Source organism: Coenobita brevimanus, chromosome 63 (assembly GCF_032717465.1).
Source record: "Coenobita brevimanus isolate Jiangsu-jjx chromosome 63, ASM3271746v2, whole genome shotgun sequence".
In the NCBI taxonomy this organism is placed as follows: Eukaryota; Metazoa; Arthropoda; class Malacostraca; order Decapoda; family Coenobitidae; genus Coenobita; species Coenobita brevimanus.
The window spans coordinates 18,284,544-18,308,857 of record NC_137016.1 but is presented as its reverse complement, the minus strand read 5'-3'; the positions used below and the strand labels follow the sequence as shown (position 1 = coordinate 18,308,857).

Here is a 24,314-nt window from a genome sequence, read left to right as displayed (position 1 = left end):
AAATCGCATTATGTTATCCATGCCTGACGCTCGACCCTTTCCCCCAGTTTGAACCATACTGCATCCACACTGTTTGAGCTGACCTACTGTGACCCCTCAACCTTGCCCTTTGTCCTATTGCACTCAGAAGTGAATCACATCATCTTTGGCTGACCATCAACCTTTCAATTCTTCCTCCAACTTTGGTCTAAATTAGATACTTGTTTAAGATGACTTTGCTAGATCAGACTTTGATCAATCTCTGGCCTCGACCTCTGACTTACTGTTCTCAAATACAAGGTCAATCCATTAGGCTGACCTTCAACACTTCCACCATATTTGACTAAAATCAGGTAAAAATTGTTTGAGTTAGTTTGCTCACACACAGCCAGCCAGCCAGACCCACACACACACACACACACACACACACACACACACACACACACACACACACACACACACACACGCATATCGATCAAAACATAAGTCCCTATCGTTTCGCGAGCGCGGGTGTCTATTTATCTATCTATCTATAACGACCGATAGATAGCGCGGGTATATAACAATAAATAACCAAAAAGAGTTTCATCAGCGGTGTTACAATGTTGCAGATGGACGGACGCAGTATCCTTCATTTTCTTCTCATTTAGATGAAGTTACCTAAACCAGCAAAGCATCCCAAACCCTCGGGGCACTGAAATCGACATTACTCACCGATAAAGGCTTCCAGAATTTGTCACTGCCTCTACCATCCTATACGAGATAAAATGTGCTGACCCAATTATGTATGACCTGTTACCTTTCGCTGTCTGTAGTGAGCTGGGGGATAGAGAAAGGGGCATTAGACTGTGTTGGGGGGAGGGTATGGTGGGATCAAACACCCACGGCCCTGACTAGGCCATGGATACACCATATATAACTCTAGTCATGAGTGTTGAATGAGAGGCCACTGCTATCATCAATACTCATTCCTTATGTGTCTCCCTGCAATCTCCTTTGTGCCGCAGTGTTGACTCATTCCGTCTCTTGTCTCGCTATAATCCGAATAATGCTCTCTTCGAACCCACTCCAGGTATTTTAAATTTTAACACCTTTACAACGACTGGTCCTTCCTTACCTTAATACCACCAGACAAAATTATTAAGATAATATTTTCGTGTGCTGGTAACAAGATCATAATTTAAATGTCATCATCGTAAACGATGAGCCTGAGGAGTGTCATTTTTAATTCCTTCTGCTAAAAAGCTCTTTCTTTAGTTGAACTGAATCGTCTGGAGGTAGCCGAAATAAAATGAAAAAGGCATCACTGTACTGAGCGACTAAAGTCTACAGTATGGCAGTTTTACCTGCATGGAGTACTGGGAGGGAAAGAGTCACTTCTCCAGTAACACAGAGTGACGTTCCTTAGCCTTACGGAGCAGATGTTTTTTTATGTCGTAAAATACGGCTTGAAAGTGCATAACAGAGCTGTCTGCAATTTCTGGGAGTGTGCAAGCCGAATACTATAATATATTTACTCATATCTATTCCTACGGTTTTTCTATGCGTCCAACTTCGGACATAAATTTAACTGTCACTTCATTAGGTCCAGTAGCCCTCCTACGTGACTGCCCCGCACCACAATGGCCAACCATGCAGCAGTACCACGCCCACACTGGCACCAGTAACTGCACCGCACCACAATGACAGACATTCATTTGGCACGCCCAGGATGCATTTGTCATTTGTCTGGGATGTTGATGTTCATTTCTTGCGGGAGTCCATTTAGCGAGATAGCCTGTGTGCGTAAATTTGTATGACCCATGACAAAATACAGAGTAGGACTTTTAACCCTCCACGCCGGTGATACATTTATATTGTATTCTTCCAGCCTTAAAGCTTTTTAATTCATGTGAACACAACTTTTTCAACTGAAGGAGATGTTAGCACTTCACTGACCTATTAAGTACGACAGATCTTTATTACACTGAATGAAATCGCCTGGAGAAAGCAATTAAAAAAAAAAAAACACGCAGGTTAGATTTTGATCAACAAAAGTGTGAAAATATGAGAAACAAAAAATTGTTTTAAAAGTTATTTACATCGTTCATCACCGAATCAAAATAAAATCTGCATGTAAGTGGACGACAACAAAAAGACGTGGTGGTGCAAAGAGGGTTAATGGTGATTGTTACTGGTTAACTTCCCAAACAACGACTGTGATTTGTCTGTGAATCTGGAGTTCACATCATATCAGGTCAAGTTTGTTTAAGAGAGATACCTCAACTCACAAAAGTTAATTTTCTGGGTAATTTACTGAATAAGATTAGGAACTGATTACCATACTCTTCTTACTTTCTGACGCTTTTATTCGACTTAAAAAACAGCTCTTGCATAACAGGGGTTAAACAAGATGGTCTTTAACTCTTCCAGCTGGAAGAGTCTCTCGTACGTTGAATAAAAGCGTCTGGAAGGGGAAAATGTATTATAAACGACGTAACCGGAGCAAAAGGCTTATCAGCGTGAAGTGTTAACTCTTTGCCTGTCAGGTGTCCTCTCAGGTGGACACAACTGCAGGGTGTCAGCTGGAACAGAATATCTGAGTGTGTCCGTACCAGCAATTTGTTCAAGGAGATAGCTTTTAGTTTTAAGGACTTGTTTCCAGCTGAACAAACAGTCTTGGTGTTACATTGAGTGAAGAATGAAAATGCATCCATTGTAAGGGGAAGTCTAGATTTAGATAATTAAAATTGCTACGAATACCTTTAAAACAGTTAAACTGGAACGATAACGCTTATCTTTTTAATAAAAAAAAATACCAAATGAAAATCAAAACTGCTTTACAATACAATTTTTTATTTAGTGTTTTTACAAGATCAAAACAGACGCTAACACATCCGATTAATTATAATAGGGTAAATAAGTAAATAAATACATAAATATAAACAAACAGTATTAGTAAATAACTCAGTATATAAACTAATTACTTTTTCATGGTCATCATCCTAACCCTATTTTCCAGCAAGAGGTTGGAGGAATCCCGAAATATGAAGAGGAAGGCACAAGAGTAAAACTACCAAGAGAATTCCCAGTAAAACAGGCCACACAGTCACTGATCACTCCAACTGACACACACACACACACACACACACACACACACACACACACACACACAAGAAAAAAAAAGGCACAAATAACTCCGTTGGCTTCATTATGAAACAACGTTATGTGGATCGTCATACATATTTCGTCCAACTATATCCATTAATCGTGAGTTCCTTTTCTTCCTGAAGGTCTTTACTCTGTTTAGGCAGACATTCACCACCACTGCCATCCACCATCACGGCCTGCCATACCCTCACGTACCCTTAATCCCGGCAGTCAGGGTACGTCTTTCTCCCACTATATTTGTCTTGCTTGATTAACTTTGGGGAGCCTTTTGGTACAGAGGGAGTTAGATTTAGCAGCCATTTTCTCATTCATTTCAGAGGTGCTTCCCCTTGAACAAAATAGTCCGGAAGTTGCAAAAAAAGAAAAAAAGAAAAAAAGAAAGATCGATAAACAGAAAAGAAAGAAAATAGACGTACAGTTTTCAGAAAAGGTGGCTATTTAATCTAAATGAGGCATTTTGGGGGAAAAGCAAGCAACATATTTTTCTTATGGATTTTGGGGTGATGAATACGACTAGGGGTGTTGCTAAGCGATATTTTGCCATTTCAGTGGTCAAAATTGAGGTCAAAGGTTATTTGGTGCATTGTGGTTTTCTTCATTTTAGGATTTGGCACGGCAAAAATTGACATAACTCCCTCAATAATGCAGGTAGAGAACTCACTTGTGGCTCATATTGTAGCTTAGGATCTTCATTATGAGATACCATGTCCACTTGTTGATTTTATTCCATAACATTGGTACTTGGGGTGAAAAAGTCACGTAACCCCGTGGAACCCTAAATTTGGTCCCTTTTTCATTTGACTCACAATGAATTAATAACCTGATGAGATGTTGCCTTCGTCCTAGACTTATTTGAAAAATTAATGTTGTGGGTTGTTTAAAAAAAAAAAAAAAAAAATGATATCCCTATAGGGTCTGAGATACTGTACAGAGGGTCAAACTTGGGGTCTTTTCCAAACTTCCCGGAAATCGACCAGCAAATGCTTCTAGTAAAGTAAGTACCCCAATTGGTAGCATATCCTATATATCTATTTATTTATTTATTTACATTTATTTATTAATATCCACAATCTACTTATTTATATTTATTTATTTTGGTCCCATGACAGTTTCTTTTTTGTTTTTCAACATGTATTGAACAAAACAAACGCATATAACTAGATAGCGCGCAGGCCAAGCAAATGAACCGTGTCGACTGGCATGGGGATTGTATATCCGAAGAATGAGAACAGCCAGGCGTTGACATGGAATACAAAGTAACGTATAAACACTGTGAAAAGTAACATATACATAGGAAAACACAAATAACAACTGATGTTCAACAATCCCCCAGGCAGCCCTGATCCCTGCCGAAGGCCGTGACGGGAATTATTAAATCTCCACGGACACAGTGCTATTCTTACAAAAGTTTAATTTCTTTATTCTCATCAACTGAAAACAGGCTAGCCTTCCAATAATTTGTTACATATTAACAGCATTACTTTATGACAGCAAATGTATGTAATGTCTGTAGTGTATCTCACCCTCATTACATCTGCAAGCAGCTGTGCAAGGAAGATTTACCCTTTTGCCTGAACAGTTATAAATGTTGCAGCCCTTGGTGCATCCACAAAACACGATGTTTTTTGCATGCTTTCGGAATGGGAGATAGTGTAGTCAGGACTGGCCTCAGTTTTCCGTCAATATTCTCCCAACCACTGGTAGCTGGCGATGACAGTGTGGGGGTGTGAACATGCGTTTGTTGCCATACGAAGCACTAAATATTGACCCTTTGAATGTGAAACATTGCAGCATCACTAGTAGAAGGCAGCAACTCTGGCGATTTCAGCTTAGAGAACTGGTACACACGATCTTTATCACAAGTGTCACCTGGGACTTTGCAGGTGAATTGCTCTGCCTTACGAAGCCATTCATCTGAGATGGTGCCAGAGTATTCCCCAGCTCCTGCAGCAAGTTCTGGTTCTCCAGGAACACAGTCTAAGCTGACCTCTTAGAATGACCCCATGATGTAGGACACAGTGTCACACCCAGTTATTGCGTGGTAGACAAGAAGTTCCTCAAGTGTTTGTTGCTCAAATGCTAGTGATTTATGAACCTCGTGAATGGGGATGTGCCTGTTTTTTTTTAAGTTCCAGCTTTCAACAAGAGGGTTTCACACTTCATTCTGTGATTAATCACCAACAGAAGAACAACAACGTCGGTGTCAAGTGCAGACACAACAATATGCCTAGCAGGTGTACTGATGCAGTACAGAATCACACTCGTATTTGCCTCCTCATGGTCAGACCTCAACTTTTCAGTATCCATCTGAGGGTCATCTGTCGTAACCTCTAACCCCAACCCACCAGCAACAACCATGACCTTCTCCGGTGGAGCTAAGAAAATCAGCTCATCGGACATAAAGGCAGACAGATCCTTCTTGTTGTCTGACAATGCCAGAAAATCAGTCCACTTGGATGGCAGTGGAACCTCTCGGTTTTCTATCAAACGTCGAATGGGACGTGAGGTTTTCTTTCGTCTTTCTCTAGTTCTCTCTCTGACTGACGTGCCAGTGTCTCTGTATTGGTCAAATGTAATATCAGTGCGGTCGAATCTTTTGCCGATTTTTAGAACTTGGTCAACAAACCTATCAGCATAATCGGCAAGTGTATTTGCCCCGCTTGGTTTACGCAAGGACACAACAGTGGCCTGGCCGTTTATGACAAGACATGTGCTCTCACCATCCAGTAGTTGAAGATTGGCTGGGCATTTCACATCCTTGGTAAGGACATTCACATATACCGACTTCGTCCTGGACCTCAGTGAACCATCAGCTTCAAAAGGAGATGATGAGAACTCCCGTCAGTTCGTGGCTCAGTACATCGTCCAGATCAAGTGGTCTCCGTGCCTGGTACGTCGTTATCAGCTGCTAGGAAATCTGCCTATCTGATTTGATCACAGTCGTCTTCCCCTTTCCTCTATCCGCTGTGACATCGTACAATTAAGCAAAAGTTATTACCTTTGTTTTATGTATTTTATCTCTCAAGCTCACATCCTTATCGATAAGCCGTTTCTTAACAAAGTCATCTAACAGTGCCTGTCTCAGATCCTCTGCCCTGCTCAGGTAGAGGTGGGTCTGCAAGACCCCCCCCCCCATCCCATTGTCTAGTTCACTAACTTCTAAATACCCAGGAGCCCTGTTCTTCTCAGTAGCTTCCTAACTTTGTGTATCCATGCAAGGGGTGAGGGAGTTACTTCAAGCTCTCTCTCCGTTTCCCCAGTATAAGGGTGGTTTTATATGTTACGGGTCTGTGAGACCCATGTCTACTTAAGGTGTGTGGGGGTTCTGTTCTCCCTGATTGCAGATGATATTGCAGAGTCTGGCATCCCCTCTTCACACCATGAAGCACCATCCCATACCATGCTATGGGACCACTCAAGCAACCATTCTTTTTTTTTTTTTTTTTTTTTTAATATTTCTACTGTTTTTTCTACAGCTTTTTGTTTTCAAAAAATTGTTAAAAATATAGAAAGAAAAGAACAGTTCATTTTATTTACCAGTTTGTGTTGTGGAAACATTAAATATCTTACTCTATTTTCAGTACTGGAATAAACGAAACATAAATATTTTTCCCAAAATTTTTATAGGTCTGAGAGATCCAAGTCTACCTTCTATGCAACGCAGACAGACCTCTACCTGAGGAGAGTTATGAGCGATTCCTGAATTTCTGACGTACATTAATTTACATGTAAATTAATCTGTATGTTAAAGATCTGAAGGAACTGACTAGTTACGTCTCTTGATGTTTGGTACAAGTATAACTAAATGACCTTTGACCTAAAATATGGCCCTTTATAATGATATAATTAATTATTAGCTCCGTTACTGGCTTCTTGGATCCCACACCCTTTTAGAAAACCTCCCTGTTTGCTCCAAGCCCTCCAAGAACTGTTACCAGTGGAAAAAGTGGATTATCAGAAGCAATTTTCAGTCTTTTATGGAAGTCTGGAAAAGGGCCCAAGTTTGACCCTGTGTATCTCAGTCCCTACAGTATATGGGATATCATCAGTCCTTTTTTTTTTTTTTTTTCCAAAAATTTCCCATAACAATAATCTTTCAAATGACTCTAAGACGAAGGCAGCATCTCATCAGGTTATTTATTTATTGGGAGTGAAATGAAAAGTGACTAAATATAAGGTTCCTTGTTGTCACCGACTTTTTCACCCCATGTACCAATGTTATGGAATAAAATCAACAAGTGGTCAGGGCATCTCATACAGACGATCCTAAGCTACAATATGAGCCACAGATGAGTTCACTACCTGCATTATTGAGGGAGTTATATTAATCTTCGCGGTGTCAAATCCTAAAAATGAGAAAAACCACAATGCACCAAATAACCTTTGACCTCAATTTTGACCATTTAAATGGTGTTACATAGCCTATGATTTCATCATCCTTTGTATAATTCTAACGTACAGTATGCTGCATGTTTGATCACGATTCGCCTCGTGGCTTCCATAGTGACCAGGCTTGCGTGTTCTACCTCACTCCCCCCTTCTCCCCCTTATAGTAGAGTAAGTCGTTCTTTCTGTTGTTCAGAGCAGGATTGTCAACTCTTTGTCCCCTATGGCTTCATTTGCGCATCCTTCTTACAAGTTGTATCAAGCTCTGCCGGCCCCTATATAATGAGCTCAGTCTCTGCATTAATTGCCACTTAGATCTACTCCTCATTTTGTTCACATCTCTGTCCTCCCCTGTATAGTGTATTATTATTTTTGTGAGTGCTCAGGAAGTCTCCAGCCATCTAGCTGCTGTATAATTTGAGTATAAGTGTTGTTACCATTTTTCTTGTACTGTATGGCCTAAGGCGTTAATTCGTAGGCCTGGTAAGGTTTTTGTGATTCATGTAGGGTTTTTGATATCAGCCAATATTAATAATATTTTGTATCTGTAATAATATATCTTGCTTTAACTGAGCATTATCCGGTTTCTCATTTATCAGGGCTGACTTAGATAAATTTGCTCTTGCTAAATTCATGTTAATAGAGGCTATTGCAGTTAACCATATATGTAACCTGTTTTGCCATTACATTATCCTTATGAGTCCTGAATGTTTAGTTGTTAGTTTGAGCATTAAACTTTAACTTGTAATTTTACCTAAGTCTTTTGTTTCGAACCTGGAACTTTGCGGGACAGTAGTGATATTAGTATTCTCACTTGAAGCGTCCATTATCTCTCTCTGTTCCGTAACATAAATTTGGCGACCTCTTATCAGGATATTCAGGATATTATCATAAAGATATTGCTTGATATTTTGTGACTGTGATTTATTCATTATGTCTACTATTACTACCCTTGATGAAGCCAAAGATTTTTTGTCAAATGTGCAAACAGTGTGTGATGTAGAAAACAGAACAAAGAATGAACTTAAGCTTGTTGCTCAACAATTGGGAATTGCTGTTCGCTCTCATCATTCTAAAGATCAAATTGTTGACATGATTAATGTAACTCCTCCAGATGAGCAAACACAGATTGAAATAGCTAAGTTACAGCTAGCTCTGCAGGAGGCTCGTGCTAAGGAGGCTGAGTCTCAGGCTCGTATTCAGGAGGCACAGGCACAAATTGAAATTGCTAGGATTCAGGCAGACAATGAGCATCGCATGAAACAAAGTGGAATTGGATCATCTAGCTCTGATGATTTTGATGTGGCTAAAAATGTTAAACTTGTCCCTCCTTTTAATGAATCTGATTTAACAAAGTATTTTTAGTTGTTTGAGAGGGTAGCTACAGGCTTTAATTGGCTCAAAAAGTATTGGCCAGTACTCCTACAGAGTGTTCTCACCGGTAAAGCTCAAGTAACTTATGCATCTTTGCCTCAGGATCAGTCTGATAATTATGATGTAGTTAAGAGCTTGATTCTTAAGGCCTATGAGCTTGTTCCTGAAGCCTATAGAGTAAAATTTAGGACAACTTATAAGCAAAATAAGCAATCCCATGTTGAGTATGCAAAAATCAAAGAAGATCTGTTAGAGCAGTGGTTAAATTCTAAGAATGTAAATTCTGATTTTGATAAATTTAAGCAGATGATTTTGCTGGAGGACTTCAAAAGGTGTATTAATAAAAATGTAAGCCTATATCTTGATGAGAGAAGAATAGATAATTTGTCTGATGCTGCAGTTTTAGCTGATGAATATGTTCTCACTCACAAGAGATATTCTAAAGAAAAAAGGAAAGCTGAGAGTAAGTACGTTGCCTCTACTCAGAGTACAGGTAACAGGAAAGGGAATTAAGATGATGTTTCTCAGGAAGTAAATACCAGCTTCACCTCTAGATTTCAGAAAAGTAAATGTACTTATTGTAGTAAGCTTGGTCATACTACGGAGAAATGTTTCAGGAGACAGCGTGATGTGAACAAAAAGGAGTCTTTAAATATTCAGTCAATTGGTCTAGTGTCCACCCTTGAGAGTTCCCAGAGTTCTTTAACTGAGTTAACTGAACCTGCTCTGAGGGGTAAATTAAATCCTCATGATGAAGCTCCTCTTTTGAGCAGTAACGTGGGTGACACTCTCAAGAGTTCATGTGCTAATTTCCTGTCTGATGGTTTTGTCAGTCCTCTGGACAATAATGACAGGAAATCAGTTAAAATATATCGTGATGCAGGTGCTTGCCAATCCCTTATGCTGACCAGTGTTCTAGGCTCTAATGTTAATTCCTCTGATGAAACTGTAATCTTACTAGGTGTAGGGAATAATTACTTCTCTGTCCCTCTGTGCAGAGTGAATTTAGAGTCTGGTTTTGTTAATGGTTCCGTTATGGTTGGGTTGGTTGAGACACTCCCAGTGTCAGGTGTAACTTTCTTACTTGGAAATGATATTGGTGGAAGTCAAGTGTGTCCAGCTCCTCAGTTGTCTAGTGAACCAGTGACTGTGACCCAGGATTGTGATATCCCTGACGTGTTCTCTGCATGTGCTGTCACTAGGACTAAGTCTAAAGTTACTGGTGACTTAGAGGATAATGATGATGATGATGTTATCCTAGCTGACACTTTTCTTGCTAATTTGGACCACTCACCAGATGAGGCAGTACCCCGTAGTGTTGATAATTTGTCTCGTCAAGAGTTGGTTGAGTTGCAGGTTGCTGACCCTGAGTTGAAAGGTCTAGCTAACTCTGCTTGCAGTGAGGAAGAGTCAGCTGGTGCTTCTACTTGTCATTATATAAAGTCAGGAGTACTTATGAGGAAGTGGAGACCCCCAACAGCATCAGCCGACTGTGAATGAGAGGTTGTACATGAAGTTGTCATCCCTCGTGTTTGTAGGCAGGATATCATTAGAGTGGCTCATGATTCCAGTTTGGCAGGACACCTTGGAGTGAGGAAGACTGTGGCACGCATTTTGAAACACTTCTACTGGTCAGGTATCTTCAGAGATCTTTCCTAGTATTGTAAGTCTTGTCGCACCTGTCAAGTTGTGTGGAAGTGTAATCAGACCGAAAAGGTTGCACCTCTAGTTCCCATTCCTCCTTTTGAGGCACCATTCACCCGTGTGTTGGTGGATATTGTGGGCCCACTTCCAAAGACTTCTTCAGGATTTTCTTATGTGTTGACCCTGATTGATATGGCTACTCGTTATCCTGAAGCCATTCCACTTAGAAATATCTCAGAAAAGAATGTGGTTAAGGAAATGCTGGGGTTCTTCACCAAGTTTGGTCAGCCCAAGGAGGTACAGTCAGACCGGGGAAGTAATTTCATGTCAAATGTTTTCAAGCAGTCTCTGAAAGAGTTGGGCATCACCCAGATCACATCTTCAGCTTACCATCCCCAGACCCAAGGAGCGTTGGAGAGATATCATCAAACACTCAAATCGATGCTCAGGAAATACTGTTTGGAACATCAGAAAGACTGGGATAAAAGTCTTCCGTTCGTTGTATTTGCCGCAAGAGAATCTCCAAATGAATCACTGGGCTTCTCACCCTTTTGAACTACTGTTTAGCCATGAAGTAAGAGGACCCCTTAAGCTACTCAAGGAATGCTGGCTGTCGGAGGAAGATGACGTCAACCTGCTGGAGTATGTGATGAAGTTCAAAGAACGGCTGTCCACTGCTTTACAGCTGGCGAGAGAGAATTTAGGAGTTGCTCAGGAGAAGATGAAGACTTGGTATGATAAGAAGTCCAGGTTACGCCACTTTCAGCCAGGAGATCAGGTTTTGAATCTGCTACCGGTGCATGGGAAACCTCTTCAAGCCAAGTTTAGTGGTCCTTATTTCGTGGAGAAGAAACTCAGTGATGTCAACTATGTCATCGCCACACCAGATCGTAGAAAGAACAAGCAGCTTTGTCACATCAACATGCTAAAGTTATATCACAGGCGGGAGGAAAATAACCCAGTCTGCACTGTAGCTGTTCCACCCGAGTCTGCAAGTGAAGTTCTCCCATGCAGTATGAGCCTGAGTGATAGTTTGGGGAAGAATCCTGATATCATGAATGATCTCCAGACTAAGCTTTCTCATCTAGCTCCCGAGGAAAGGCAGGAGTTTTCGGCATTACTGCAGGAGTACCCGCAAGTGTTCCGTGCCACTCCAGGAAGAACCACTGTGTTGATGCATGATGTCGATGTTTGAGACGCAAAGCCAATTAAACTGCCTTCTTACCGTGTGAACCCAGTGAAAGTTCCTCTCATCCAGAAGGAGCTTGGCTACCTGTTGGAACACAAGATGATTGAGCCTTGTCAGAGCGAGTGGAGTTCTCCTGTCACTCTAGTCTCTAAGCCAGGTGGGTCACAGTGGCTTTGCATCAACTACAGACGTGTTAATCAGATAACCAAAACAGACACTTACCCTCTCCCTCGCGTGGAAGATTGCATAGACAAGATCGGAAAGGCTAGGTACATAAGTAAGTTTGATTTGTTAAAGGGATACTGGCAAGTACCTATGACTGAACGTGCTAGGGAGATCTCATGTTTTGTAACACTAGGAAAAACTTTTCCATGTTCTGTAATGCCATATGGTATGAGGAATGCACCAGCCGCTTTTCAGAAGCTCATGAATGTTGTAACAGAGGGTTTGGCAGGGTGTGTTGTTTATATTGATGATGTATTAATCTTCAGTGACAACTGGAAAGATCACCTATGCCATGTCAGTAAATTTCTTGAGCGTTTGGTTCAGGCTAATCTTGTAGCTAATTTATCAAAGTGTCAGTTTGGTCAAGCTAAAGTTCAGTACCTTCGGTACGTAATTGGTGATGGACACGTTGCACCACCAGGAGCTAAGGTTCAGGTTATAAGTGATCTTCCCAGACCTAAAAGTAGGAAAGAGCTACAAAGATTTTTGGGAATAGTAGGTTATTACAGGAGATTTGTTCTTAACTTTTCAATTCTTGTATCACCACTTACAGACCTACTGAAAAAGGGAGTTAAATTTGTCTGAACTGATAACTGTGAATCCTCTTTCAGGAAACATAAAGCTATCCTATTAAGTCAGCCAGTGCTCGCTACTCCAAATTTTGCTAAGCCTTTTAGGATGGCTGTTGACGCAAGTGATACAGGAGCTGGGGCTGTTTTGCTGCAAGAGGATGATCAGGGTATTGAACACCCTGTATCTTATTACAGTAAGAAGTTCACTCCACCTCAAAAGAACTACTCCACTATTGAGAAAGAGCTTTTGGCCTTGATTTTGGGTTTACAGCATTTTTCATTTTATTTGTGTTCTGGTTTTGACCCCATAGTCATTTATACCGATCATAACCCACTAAAATTCCTTAGTAAGTTTAAAGATAAAAATCAGAGATTGACAAGATGGAGTCTACTTCTTGAGGAATATTCATTAGACATACAACATGTCAAGGGGAAAGAAAATGTTATTGCAGATTGCTTATCTAGACTTTAGACAGATTGTTTTAGAGTAATAAGAAATTTCCTTTGTAAATTTCTTTTTCTTTGTGGGGAGGTGTTACATAGCCTATGATTTTATCATCCTTTGTATAATTCTAACGTACAGTATGCTGCATGTTTGATCACGATTCGCCTCGTGGCTTCCATAGTGACCAGGCTTGCGTGTTCTACCTCACTCCCCCCTTCTCCCCCTTATAGTAGAGTAAGTCGTTCTTTCTGTTGTTCAGAGCAGGATTGTCAACTCTTTGTCCCCTATGGCTTCATTTGCGCGTCCTTCTTACAAGTTGTATCAAGCTCTGCCGGCCCCTATATAATGAGCTCAGTCTCTGCATTAATTGCCACTTAGATCTACTCCTCATTTTGTTCACATCTCTGTCCTCCCCTGTATAGTGTATTATTATTTTTGTGAGTGCTCAGGAAGTCTCCAGCCATCTAGCTGCTGTATAATTTGAGTATAAGTGTTGTTTCCATTTTTCTTGTACTGTATGGCCTAAGGCCTGGTAAGGTTTTTGTGATTCATGTAGAGTTTTTGATATCAGCCAATATTAATAATATTTTGTATCTGTAATAATATATCTTGCTTTAACTGAGCATTATCTGGTTTTCTCATTTATCAGGGCTGACTTAGACAAATTTGCTCTTGCTAATTTCATATTAATAGAGGCTATTGCAGTTAACCATATATGTAACCTGTTTTGCCATTACATTATCCTTATGAGTCCTGAATGTTTAGTTGTTAGTTTGAGCATTAAACTTTAACTTGTAATTTTACCTAAGTCTTTTGTTTTGAACCTGGAACTTTGCGGGACAGTAGTGATTTTAGTATTCTCACTTGAAGTGTTCATTATCTCTCTCTCTGTTCCGTAACAATGGCAAAATATCGCTTAGCAACATCCCTAGTCGTCGTCACCACTCCAAAATCCATAAGAAAAAGTATGTTGTTTGCTTTTCCCCCAAAATGCCTCATTCAAGCACAATTATAGGAAATTGCACTAGAGTAAAAAAAAAGAAAGAAAAAAAAAAGGAGTAAATCGGTAAACAGCAATTTCATAATAGTTAAATACTGGCATCACAACCGTACTGATATCCATCCTCTCAGTGTGACCATACCACCTCAGCACAGTCTTTTCAACTCGGCCTGAAATATAGCTAAATATTCCTGTGTATTAATGATTGAGGGACACTACATGATCAAAACATGAACCGAGTGACAACATTTCCTGGCAACCTCCCCCACCTAATTAGTGTTAATTACCTCAGGGATAACGAAACCAAGGTATTTACACCCACTCGAATAACCCAGATCATAATATAACCGCCTGGAGATAAGACTAAAAAAAAAAAAAAGCCGCTTCGTAGCGAAATGGTTAACTCCACCTGTATATAGGCGCTCCCTCCCCCCCCTTTTTTTTTGTCAGTTTTTAATACCTGCTGTCACAAGACATCCACAGTATATTTACTTTGGCAAAGACATCACACCTGAGTAATTCGGCTCAGTTTTAGTTAGTCCGTTTACTACAAGAGGTGTTCCATAAGCTAAATAAAGTCCCCGGAAAGTAGTACACCTCAAAGCAATAATATTCCACCTCAGCCAAGTGGTTAATGTTTTCAGCACCATGGAGTCTTATTTCAGCTTAATGGTACTTCCACAAGACGATTTTATTCAGCTTAAGAAACACCAGGTGTGCTTAAGGTTAATGAAACTTACACAGGCATCTCACCCCACCAGCACATTTTTTAATGTGTCTAGAATGGCCTGGAGGGAACCAGAAGCCAACAGTAAAGACGGCAGGGTAGTGGCGGTAACAGCCAATGTATATTACTTGGGGCCGAGGCTGGGCCATCCTGGTCCGGATCATTTAATCCGTCAGCAAAATCCCACCTGCAACAACCCTGAGCAGTAATGCGTTAAGCCGGAAGTGACTGCTTTGTCGCACGGCAAGCGTTTACGTCAAAGAAATACGTAAGGTCATCTCTGACACTGTATTCCTGGTGCAAAGTCTGCTCTGTGTCCACCTGAGACCTTCACTATGCCATTGAGGCGCCATGGAAGAAAAACAGTTGAACCCATAATCAGGGCGTACCATGAATGCCCCAATTATTGTCCTCTAATTACTGGCTCTTAACTACCGCACTGTGGGTCTAATATCCCAAGTAACGATTGTGTAAGAGAGCTGATTAGGACACACGCGTGCTGGTGGACGCCGTGGAATTACAGACCACAGAAGAACACTGAAGGCTAATTCTGTGAAGTTAATTGCTGGAGAATACAATTACAGGAAAGTTGTATACACGGAACTAATGATATCTTGGTGATTACATCAGTGAGAGAGAGAAAGAGAGAGAGAGAGAGAGAGAGAGAGAGAGAGAGAGAGAGAGAGAGAGAGAGAGAGAATCAAAACAAATAAATATAACAGACGAAATGCCGTAATAGATAACAAAGATGCAACAGAATCTTGCTGAGATGACGGCATAACAGCCAAAATGGAACGATAAATCTATCCATCCATCCATCCTCCAATCCTACATTGCCCCACGAGGAGCGTAGGAGCCCGGGGCTAGGCAGTTGATTTTGACATTTAAGATGAGAGTGACCAGCCTCAGTCATCCATGAGTGGTATTACGTGAGCAATAAACCCCAACCACCCCTTGGATATAAATTTTCACCGGCTCAATCCAACTGGAGCACAATAATTACCCACTAAACCACCAGGCGCCAAAATTTGGTTATATGGTTACCACCGAGCGTAGTAAATGGTTTCCTGGTGTACAGGAAACCATTTGGCTTCTCACTCAGTGTAGAGTCACCCACAGACAGAAGAAGAGGAAAGAATGAAGGAAAGAAAGACAGAAGAGGGAGTGTAAAGTCACCCGTAGGCAGAAGGACGAGGAAAGACTGAATGAAAGAAGACAGAAGAGGATGGAAGGAAAGAAGGATGGAGGAGAGGAAAGGGCAGACACTCGAGAACAGCACTACATCGAGTGAGTGGATGGTGAGCGCCCCCACCTACCACAAGACGATAAATACCATACGAATAAAAATAGTTAATATGAAAGACTGAGCATCCAATAAAGACAAACGCTATAACAAAATGAAAGTAAAGACAAGAAAAAACAAATAAGAGATAATGAAGAAAGATGGAAGACAGTTTAAATGGAGGAAAGTGAGAGTGGACAAAAAGAAAGAAAGACAGCATGAAAGGATGGACGTCATAAGAATATAACGGAGGAGGAGGAGGAGCAGGAGGAGGAGCAGGAGGAGAAAGAGGGGCGAGAGGAAGAAAGCAGAAAAGGAAGAAGAAAATGAGGAAAAGCAGAAATGAGACAAATAAGTGATACATTAATTACCGGGGAAAGAGAGAGAAAGGAAGGATGAGAGCGAGAAATAAAGGCAGGCGGGGATGTTGGCTTAATATTCCTCTTGTGTGGCTCCTGCTTTGCCTACGTGTCCGGTCTCTCTCTCTCTCTCTCTCTCTCTCTCTCTCTCTCTCTCTCTCTCTCTCTCTCTCTCTCTCTCTCTCTCTCTCTCTCTCTCTCTCTCTGGAAAGGCCATATGTAGTGTTTGTCCCTAACTGAGCCACTCATTTATTGGCTGATTCAGTCTATGTTTCTCAAGGATGTGGTTCAGGCCTCAAGGCAGTGTATTGTTTTGAACCTAAGAGAATGAAATTTTATATACTGGTAGACCTGCATACAGACCACGTTTTGTGTAGGGTGCGATCCCCGAAGGGTGCGACTTCCCACGGAAAGCATGGTCTACCTGGCCATCGACGGTATGCACGGCCGTAGTTCTTTACCAGAAAACACTTATAAGGAACCCCATAACACCGGGGGATGGAGGGGGGACGGTCCTCAGGGGTCCTTGGCAATGCTAGTATGCATAGCCATTTTTTTTTACAAGGAAAGCAAAATTTTGCATAGTGGTAGCCCTCCACCCAGACCCTGTTTTAGAGATGGTAGGACTTCTTCAAGCTGACCCACGTTGAGTACACCGCTTCCCGTCCGATCAGCGAAGTTAAGCAACGTTGGGTCTGGTTAGTATTTGGATGGGTGACCGCCTGGGAACACCAGATGCTGTTGGCATCCCTACGTGTCAAGTGGGGTTGGTGGAGGATTAGTGCCCCTCCCTGTAAAACAATTAACTCTAAGCCCTTGGCCACCCCGTTTGGGATACATGGCGTCTGGCAATGAATGAATGAATGAAATTTTTCACAGTGTTAGACCTTCTCCTGGGTCAGGTTTTGCACAGCGTGCCCCTAACAGGCAAGAGGGAGCTTGGGAATCCTGAGCAATGCTGGTATGTACAGCTATAGTTATTTTTACCAAGGAAAACGTGATTTAGCACAGTGGTAGAAATCCACCCAGAGCAGGTTTTGGGAAAGGTAAACTCCCTACCCTTCACAAAGGGCATTAAAATGAAAAAAAAAAAAGTTGTCACTGCACATATAAAGTTACAGAAACAACTATTAGCCCGTTAGCAATAAACTTTATCTTTCCATCCTCATTATCAAATTTTTCCTAAATTCGCGATGTTCATAATTTCTGCCTACATAAACTGTTTTTTAGTATTCTCCAGATGCATTCTAGTTTGCACATGAACCCCTTTAAATCGAGAAAGTAATTTTTTATTAATTCTTCCTCCTAACAGAATCTTAATTTTGCTTTTAAAATCCAATGGTAGATAAATTCCTAAAAGTAATATCTTTCCCCACAAACTTGAAAAATCTCACCTTAACAAAATAAAATCGTCTGGCAGTAGCAACAAGCACAGCAAAACTTTGTAACCACATCCCGCAGCAGGTGACTCTATAAAACACCCCTGGAAAAAGGATGAGCCATGTTCCACACACCGAGCAGGCTTTGGAGTGGGAAAACAATTAATGATAGTGGATGTAGTACTGAAGGGGTTAATCAGAATAATCAACGAGAGAGCAGATAAGCAAAGCCAATCTAATGAAGAATATGCCAAACATGGCTGTAATGCCGTATACGTAAGGCATGATTATTATTACAAGGACTTATACTTAAATATGACTGTAACGCGATAGACGGTAAATGAGGCGCGATAATTATTTCTAAGAGATGCAACTTGAGTTTATTCTTCAGGACAAGAATTTAAAGTCATGAATATTTTTGCCAGAAACATGCTGCGATATAAGAAATATGACTATTGTGGTATGAATGTGGTAAAAAAAATTGCAAGCTTGACTCTACGAATTTAGTCATGAACATGTGTTTAACAGGAACATATTCAGTTTTAAACTCTACCACTTATTCTCCCTGTTCGTCCTGGAGAAGAGATGAAGCTTTTATCTTAACTGGAACTCATTTCACCTAAAAGACTAAACAGTTTTGGCGGTGTGGCAGACAGGCAATGAAGTGCAGACCTTGAGATGGTTGACGGGAGACAGCAGAGGAGGAGGTCGAGGGGATGGAGGGGGGCGGGAAGGGTAGAGACGGTGAAAGGATGAGACGAAGGAAGAGGGGAGATTTACCCACTTCAGGCCCAGGACGTCAGTGTCTCTATATACTGTACTTGTGAATTTATATAACTCTGGGGAGAAATTTCATGATGGATGAGATTAATGGGATTCTATTCTACACTGTTCACTCCGAGAGATTTCTATAAAATTTCAGTGGGCAACAGAAGCAAAATACAAAAGACGGTATCCCAGTGTAAAATTTAACCACTTTACTACAATGCTGTCTTATTATTCCTTCCTGCTACCAGACGATTATATAAAAATTACTGGGAGGGTTAAATGAAGCTACAACAAACTACTTGAGTCCGTAAAGCTTCCTAATCCGATTTATACCATGTGGAGATGCAAGAATAACATGACGTCAGCGTACTGAAGTGGTGACACGGAGAGGGAGGATATGGGGAGAATATGATCAGGGAAAGGGCATAACATAGAAGATGAGAGAGAGAGAGAGAGAGAGAGAGAGAGACTGGCGCCAACTACATCCAAAAACTTCAACAAATCAGACCTCCTTCACCCACAGTCTTCCAGTCAACTTATCCTGACTCTACTAATCCTTCTGGACAGCTCAATGACACATCCGTCCATCACCAATCCTCTACAATTATTCGACTACTCATCTGTTCCAACATTCATTCATCCTTCTATTACCATCGTCCTACACTCAATTGTTCATCTGTTCCTTCATGCATCCAAATATCTGTCATTTTCTACTCATTCATCCATCACCCCTTTCCAACACTTTTTCAATCCATCCACCACCTCCTACTCTCAATCATCCACCCATCACCTCCCCCATGCAACCATCCATCTTTCATCCATCTGTCCCAACACTCATTCATCCATCACCCGTTTCGACACTCCTTCAGTCCATCCATCTCCTCCTACTCTCAAACATCCATCCATCACCTCCCCCATGCAGCCATCGATCTGTTCATCCATCCATCACTTGCTCCCTACATTCATACATCCATCAATCTGTCTCTGCAATCCCTCATCCAACCATGCTCTCATCTACCCATCCATCACCTGCTACTTCCTATCCATCCTTGTCATCCACCATTTTTCTCGGCATTTTTCCTTCCACAAATCCGTTTTATTTAATCATTTTTATTTCTGCATCAATCCATGTTTGTTCCATCAGTATTCTCACCGTATCCAACCTCTTTCACACCAGTTCCACCCACTGTCTTGTTATCTCTACCCTTCATCCACACTCCCACCTTCAAAGTCTCTCTCTCTCTCTCTCTCTCTCTCTCTCTCTCTCTCTCTCTCTCTCTCTCTCCCTCCATGTACTCATATACCCAATATTTTATATTTCCTTTAGTTACTCCGCTGGTTTTTGTGTGTGTGTGTGTGTGTGTGTGTGTGTGTGTGTGTGTGTGTGTGTGTGTGTGTGTGTGTGTGTGTGTGTGTGTGTGTGTGTGTGTGTGTGTGTGTGTGTGTGTGTGTGTGTGTGTGTGTGTGTGTGTGTGTACTGGAGGAGCTTCATCAATCTCCAAGATCCGGTTCATTTCCTGGGTTGGGTAATGACAGGAGCGGGAGATGAGGCGTGTGTGTGTGTGTGTGTGTGTGTGTGTGTGTGTGTGTGTGTGTGTGTGTGTGTGTGTGTGTGTGTGTGTGTGTGTGTGTGTGTGTGTGTCACAACAGGAAACCACACGCCTCACACAAGTTGCCACAAGTTACACCACCTCCCCACACCTTATCCTTACCCAATACATACTCTGAGATGCTCCTGGAGTGGGTCCGGTGCCCTGTTGTATAAGTTTGGAACATACCTGGAATGTGTGTGAGACTCTGATGCAGGACAGAGGGAGGATGGGTGGAGCAGGAGTACAGACAGAGGTGTGTGGGATGGAGTGAGAGGAGAGATAACGGACTGAAGAAGGAAACTCCGAATACGGTGATTAATAGTTCATGAACGGGCTAAAAAATAGTTCCACATACCACCACAAGAGTACCAATACCCACTCTCCGTTATATATGCATGTGATGTGTTATTCAGATTGATGTAATTGTCAGCGAAGGTGACATTTAACTTTGCTTTTCCTACCTCAGGACAATTTCTTCAAATTGGTGGGCACAATTCGTAGTGATGGGATTAAATATGGTCCTAAGTAACTCCTTCAGTGCCTTATTTGAATAAAATCTTTGAATAAATTCGTCCAGTCGCTGCATGAATATGAGAAAAAAAAAAGAACTCATACTGGCATTGATAAGATGATGGGCTTTACAAGAAAACATTAAACGCATTTTTCAGCATTTCGGGTCCTCAAGTTGCCTGGAAATTCATTCTGGCGCCTTCAGCATCATCAGAACAAATTGGATGGAGTTCATTCCGACTGCAGCCATCCCCTGAGTCCCTGGGGTCTCTGTAAACTTGATGAAAATCGTCACGAGTTAGTCGGAATAAAATGAAAACAAAATGTGCCACGAACTCGTGATGTATTATGTACGTCGGGGAATTAGTACTGGGGAGGTAGTACCTTTTCTTGACAACTTATAAATCCTAATGTACAGTGCTGTCCTACATCGTGTTAATATAATAGCACTATTGACGGTGAGCAAAGACTGTGTGGTGTGGTGGCGTGGTGTGGCGGGGATGGGGTGAATGTGAGTGTGGGGGTGGGGCGAGTTTGAAGGGAGGGGTGATTGTGGAGAAAGGATGAGTGTGAGGTCAGGGTGAATGTAAGGCGGGTTAGGAGTGTGTGTGTGGGTGGGTTTGGGGGCAGAGTGAGTGTAGGGCGAGGTGGATGTGACTGTGGGGGTACAAGCGTGAGTTGGAGTAAACAGAACTCGAGAAAAATCAATTCCTGGATGCAGCTGTGTTAACATGGTATTAATAATGACACTGGTTACACATAAATCAGTTATCTTAATTTTGCTAAGCAGTGCATGCGACAACTATTAAAAAAAAAAAAAAAAAAAAGTAAAACTGTCGTGAAGAAAGCACTTTTCTTCTAATTTAAAAAAATGTGGCCTGAATCACGAGTTGAAATGATGCCATGTTTTACGTGTACTGGTTCACACCTCCAAGCGACGTCTGGAATATTTCTCACTCACTTCTCCGACACACACACACACACACACACACACACACACACACACACACACACACACACACACACACACACACACACACACACACAAAACCACGAACTAGACAATGAATAAACAGATGTACCAACACAAATAAGGCAGGACGCGACACCCTCACGTCCTAAAACTTTCCCTAAAAATAAACAACTCGTGTGTTTGGGTCTTAGACTTTCGTGGCTCTTCTAAACTCGCTAAGTGGATGGGTATGTTTTCCTTATCCTTTTGTAACTACTTGGCGATTTTATTCAGCTCAAGAAGTGACGGGGTAGTCTATATGTGACCTCTCCAGGTCGGAAAGTTTATCTAAGCTATATATAATATTCATGAGATGGTAAGGGTAAAAGATGAAAAATCATCAACTTACTAACTTGGTTAAGACTTCCCTGAAACACTTTTAAACCCTTCAGCCAGGTGACATATTCTGTATTTTACTCTTGTTATGGTATATTAATTTCATTCAGTAGAAAAGTGAATATTTGAAATGTACTTGTTAGACATAGACCTCATGAACCCCTTCACTGCCAGACATCTTTCTAAATCTGAATAAAATCGTCTGGAGGTAACAATAATAAACTTACATAATACAAATTCCGATTAAGTAAAGGAGTTAGTGTCAAGCCGAAGTGGCCGGAAGTACGAAAGGGATAAAGTTAAGGAGAACGGAAGTACAGTTAAAATTAAGTTTTTGGTTAAGCGGAAACTCTTAAAATATATGAGAAAGACTTGTGTCCTGTGTATAAGGCAAGGCTTCTGAAGTTGAAAAAGTTATTACACTTGGCTCTGACCCCTTGAATCCACTGAAACCTATTCATTTATTTATTTAATGTTAAAAGAGATATCTACTACAGGTGGGATTTAGAATGGCTGTATTTAAGCATTCCATCTCGATATTTTACCAATCTAAATAAACCATCAGAAACAGTAAGAAAATAAAGAAAAAGTCGACCTCAGTTTGAAGGGGTTAACGAGTTCCTTTCTCCCCACCCCACCCACTTCCCAACCATCTCATTTACCAGTCCACACCGTTATTCACTGCCAGCATCCTGACACCATCTCCTCTCCCTTACTTTTCCACCATCAACTTCCCTTTACTTGACTCCCCTCCCCCACCTATAGTCCCAACATCCCTCCCTCCTTTCCTCTCCTCCATTACTATGCCTTTTTTTAAGTCTCCCTACCCTCATCTCTTTTCCTTACCATATTTTACCTCCATCTCCATCTCTCACTTCACTCTTCTTTTATTTTTCTCTCTAAAACTTCTTTCACCCTCATATTAATTTTCTATTTCTCTAACTTCCTTCATCACACCTCTCCCCTCCACCACACTTTCGCTCTTGCACCCTCTATTCCTCCCACACACTTCTCATCTCTTCCCATTTCTTCCCTCACCTCCACCCCCTCTTTTCTCCCTAAGGCGTCAATGGGCTAATTTAATTTTACACATAACGTCTACTTTCATGGGTTTGGTACAACAAGGGAGATTAGAAAAACTTGTAATTAATGTGTGTGTCAAAGTTGGATGTAAGAGTGTGAGAGGAAGGAGGCAGCAGCGTGTGTACTTACCTGTGTGTACTGGTGGGGTCAGGACACTCAAGCGGCGGGGGATAAAAGCATCTTCACCTCCTTGTTTTCTCAGTCCTGTCAAGAGAAAAAACAATATATATGTTTTACTGGACTATATACAGTACTTTAACAGACCTAAGATATTTTGAATGCTTCATATGAAACATAACATTCACTACAAAGGAAAGTAATGCCCTAAAACTAATAATGTCTATATTAACTGAAGTAATACCCTCAAATTACTAATGTCTATATTAACCAAAGTAATGCCCTAAAAATATTAGTGCGGTGTCTATATGAACAAAAATACCCTTAAACTACTAGTGTCTATATTAAGTAATATTTTAAAAATACTAGTGTTTATATTAACTAAAATAATACCCTAAAAATACTACCATCTATGTTCACTCCTGCTTGGCATTTCTTTCATGGGCTATATGTAGAGTATATCATAACCAACATAACTAGCTTAACAAACAAATGTGCAGTACCAAATGACTCACACCACAGCTTAGTGGACCCTCAGTTAGCGTGGATCCCTTCGGCTTGATAAAGGTAAAAAATGCAAAACCTAGTTATTTTCCAGATCTATTATTATTTTTAGTAGTGGAACAGTGAATGTAGGAATAACGTATCAGTGCTGGCTATACGCTCAACAAATGCCTCACCAATGAAGTATGTCGTATATTTACAATCACTGCAGCAGCGTGCATTTTTTTTTAAATAACAGAACAGAGGAAGGAAAAACAAATGAATAAAAAAAACAATCCACACACCAGAGTATTGGCATCCTCCATTCATAAAATATCTGTAACAGTTGGACTTGAACATCTGTTGGTTGAAGTTTTGGGGAAAAAACTCTGTGTAAGCGAATTCCAGTGAGATGCAGTTCGGGGAATAAAAGAATTCTGATAGGCAGAAGTTCTGCAATATGGCTAAGTGACATTCCAGTCATGAGCGCTACCAGATGCCCGTGTAGCACGAGGGAGGGCATGTAGAGGTGGCACAATGGACGCAACTTCGTCTGAGCATTTCCCATAAAATATCTGTAAAATAATGCAAGGGAGGCAACATTCATTCTTAGTTGTAGGAGAGGTAGTTTATTTAAAATAGCAGGGTTACTTCTAATTCCAACAGCTTTGCTCTGAATTTTGGCTAGTTTTAATGCAACCT

The 24,314-nt window shown here is 41.1% G+C and overlaps 1 pseudogene; it reads left to right on the top strand.

Moving 5' to 3' along the window:
- The first annotated feature begins 16,967 nt into the window (after window positions 1–16,967).
- LOC145404508 (5S ribosomal RNA) lies at window positions 16,968–17,079 on the top strand (annotated as a pseudogene).
- The last annotated feature ends 7,235 nt before the right edge of the window (window positions 17,080–24,314 follow it).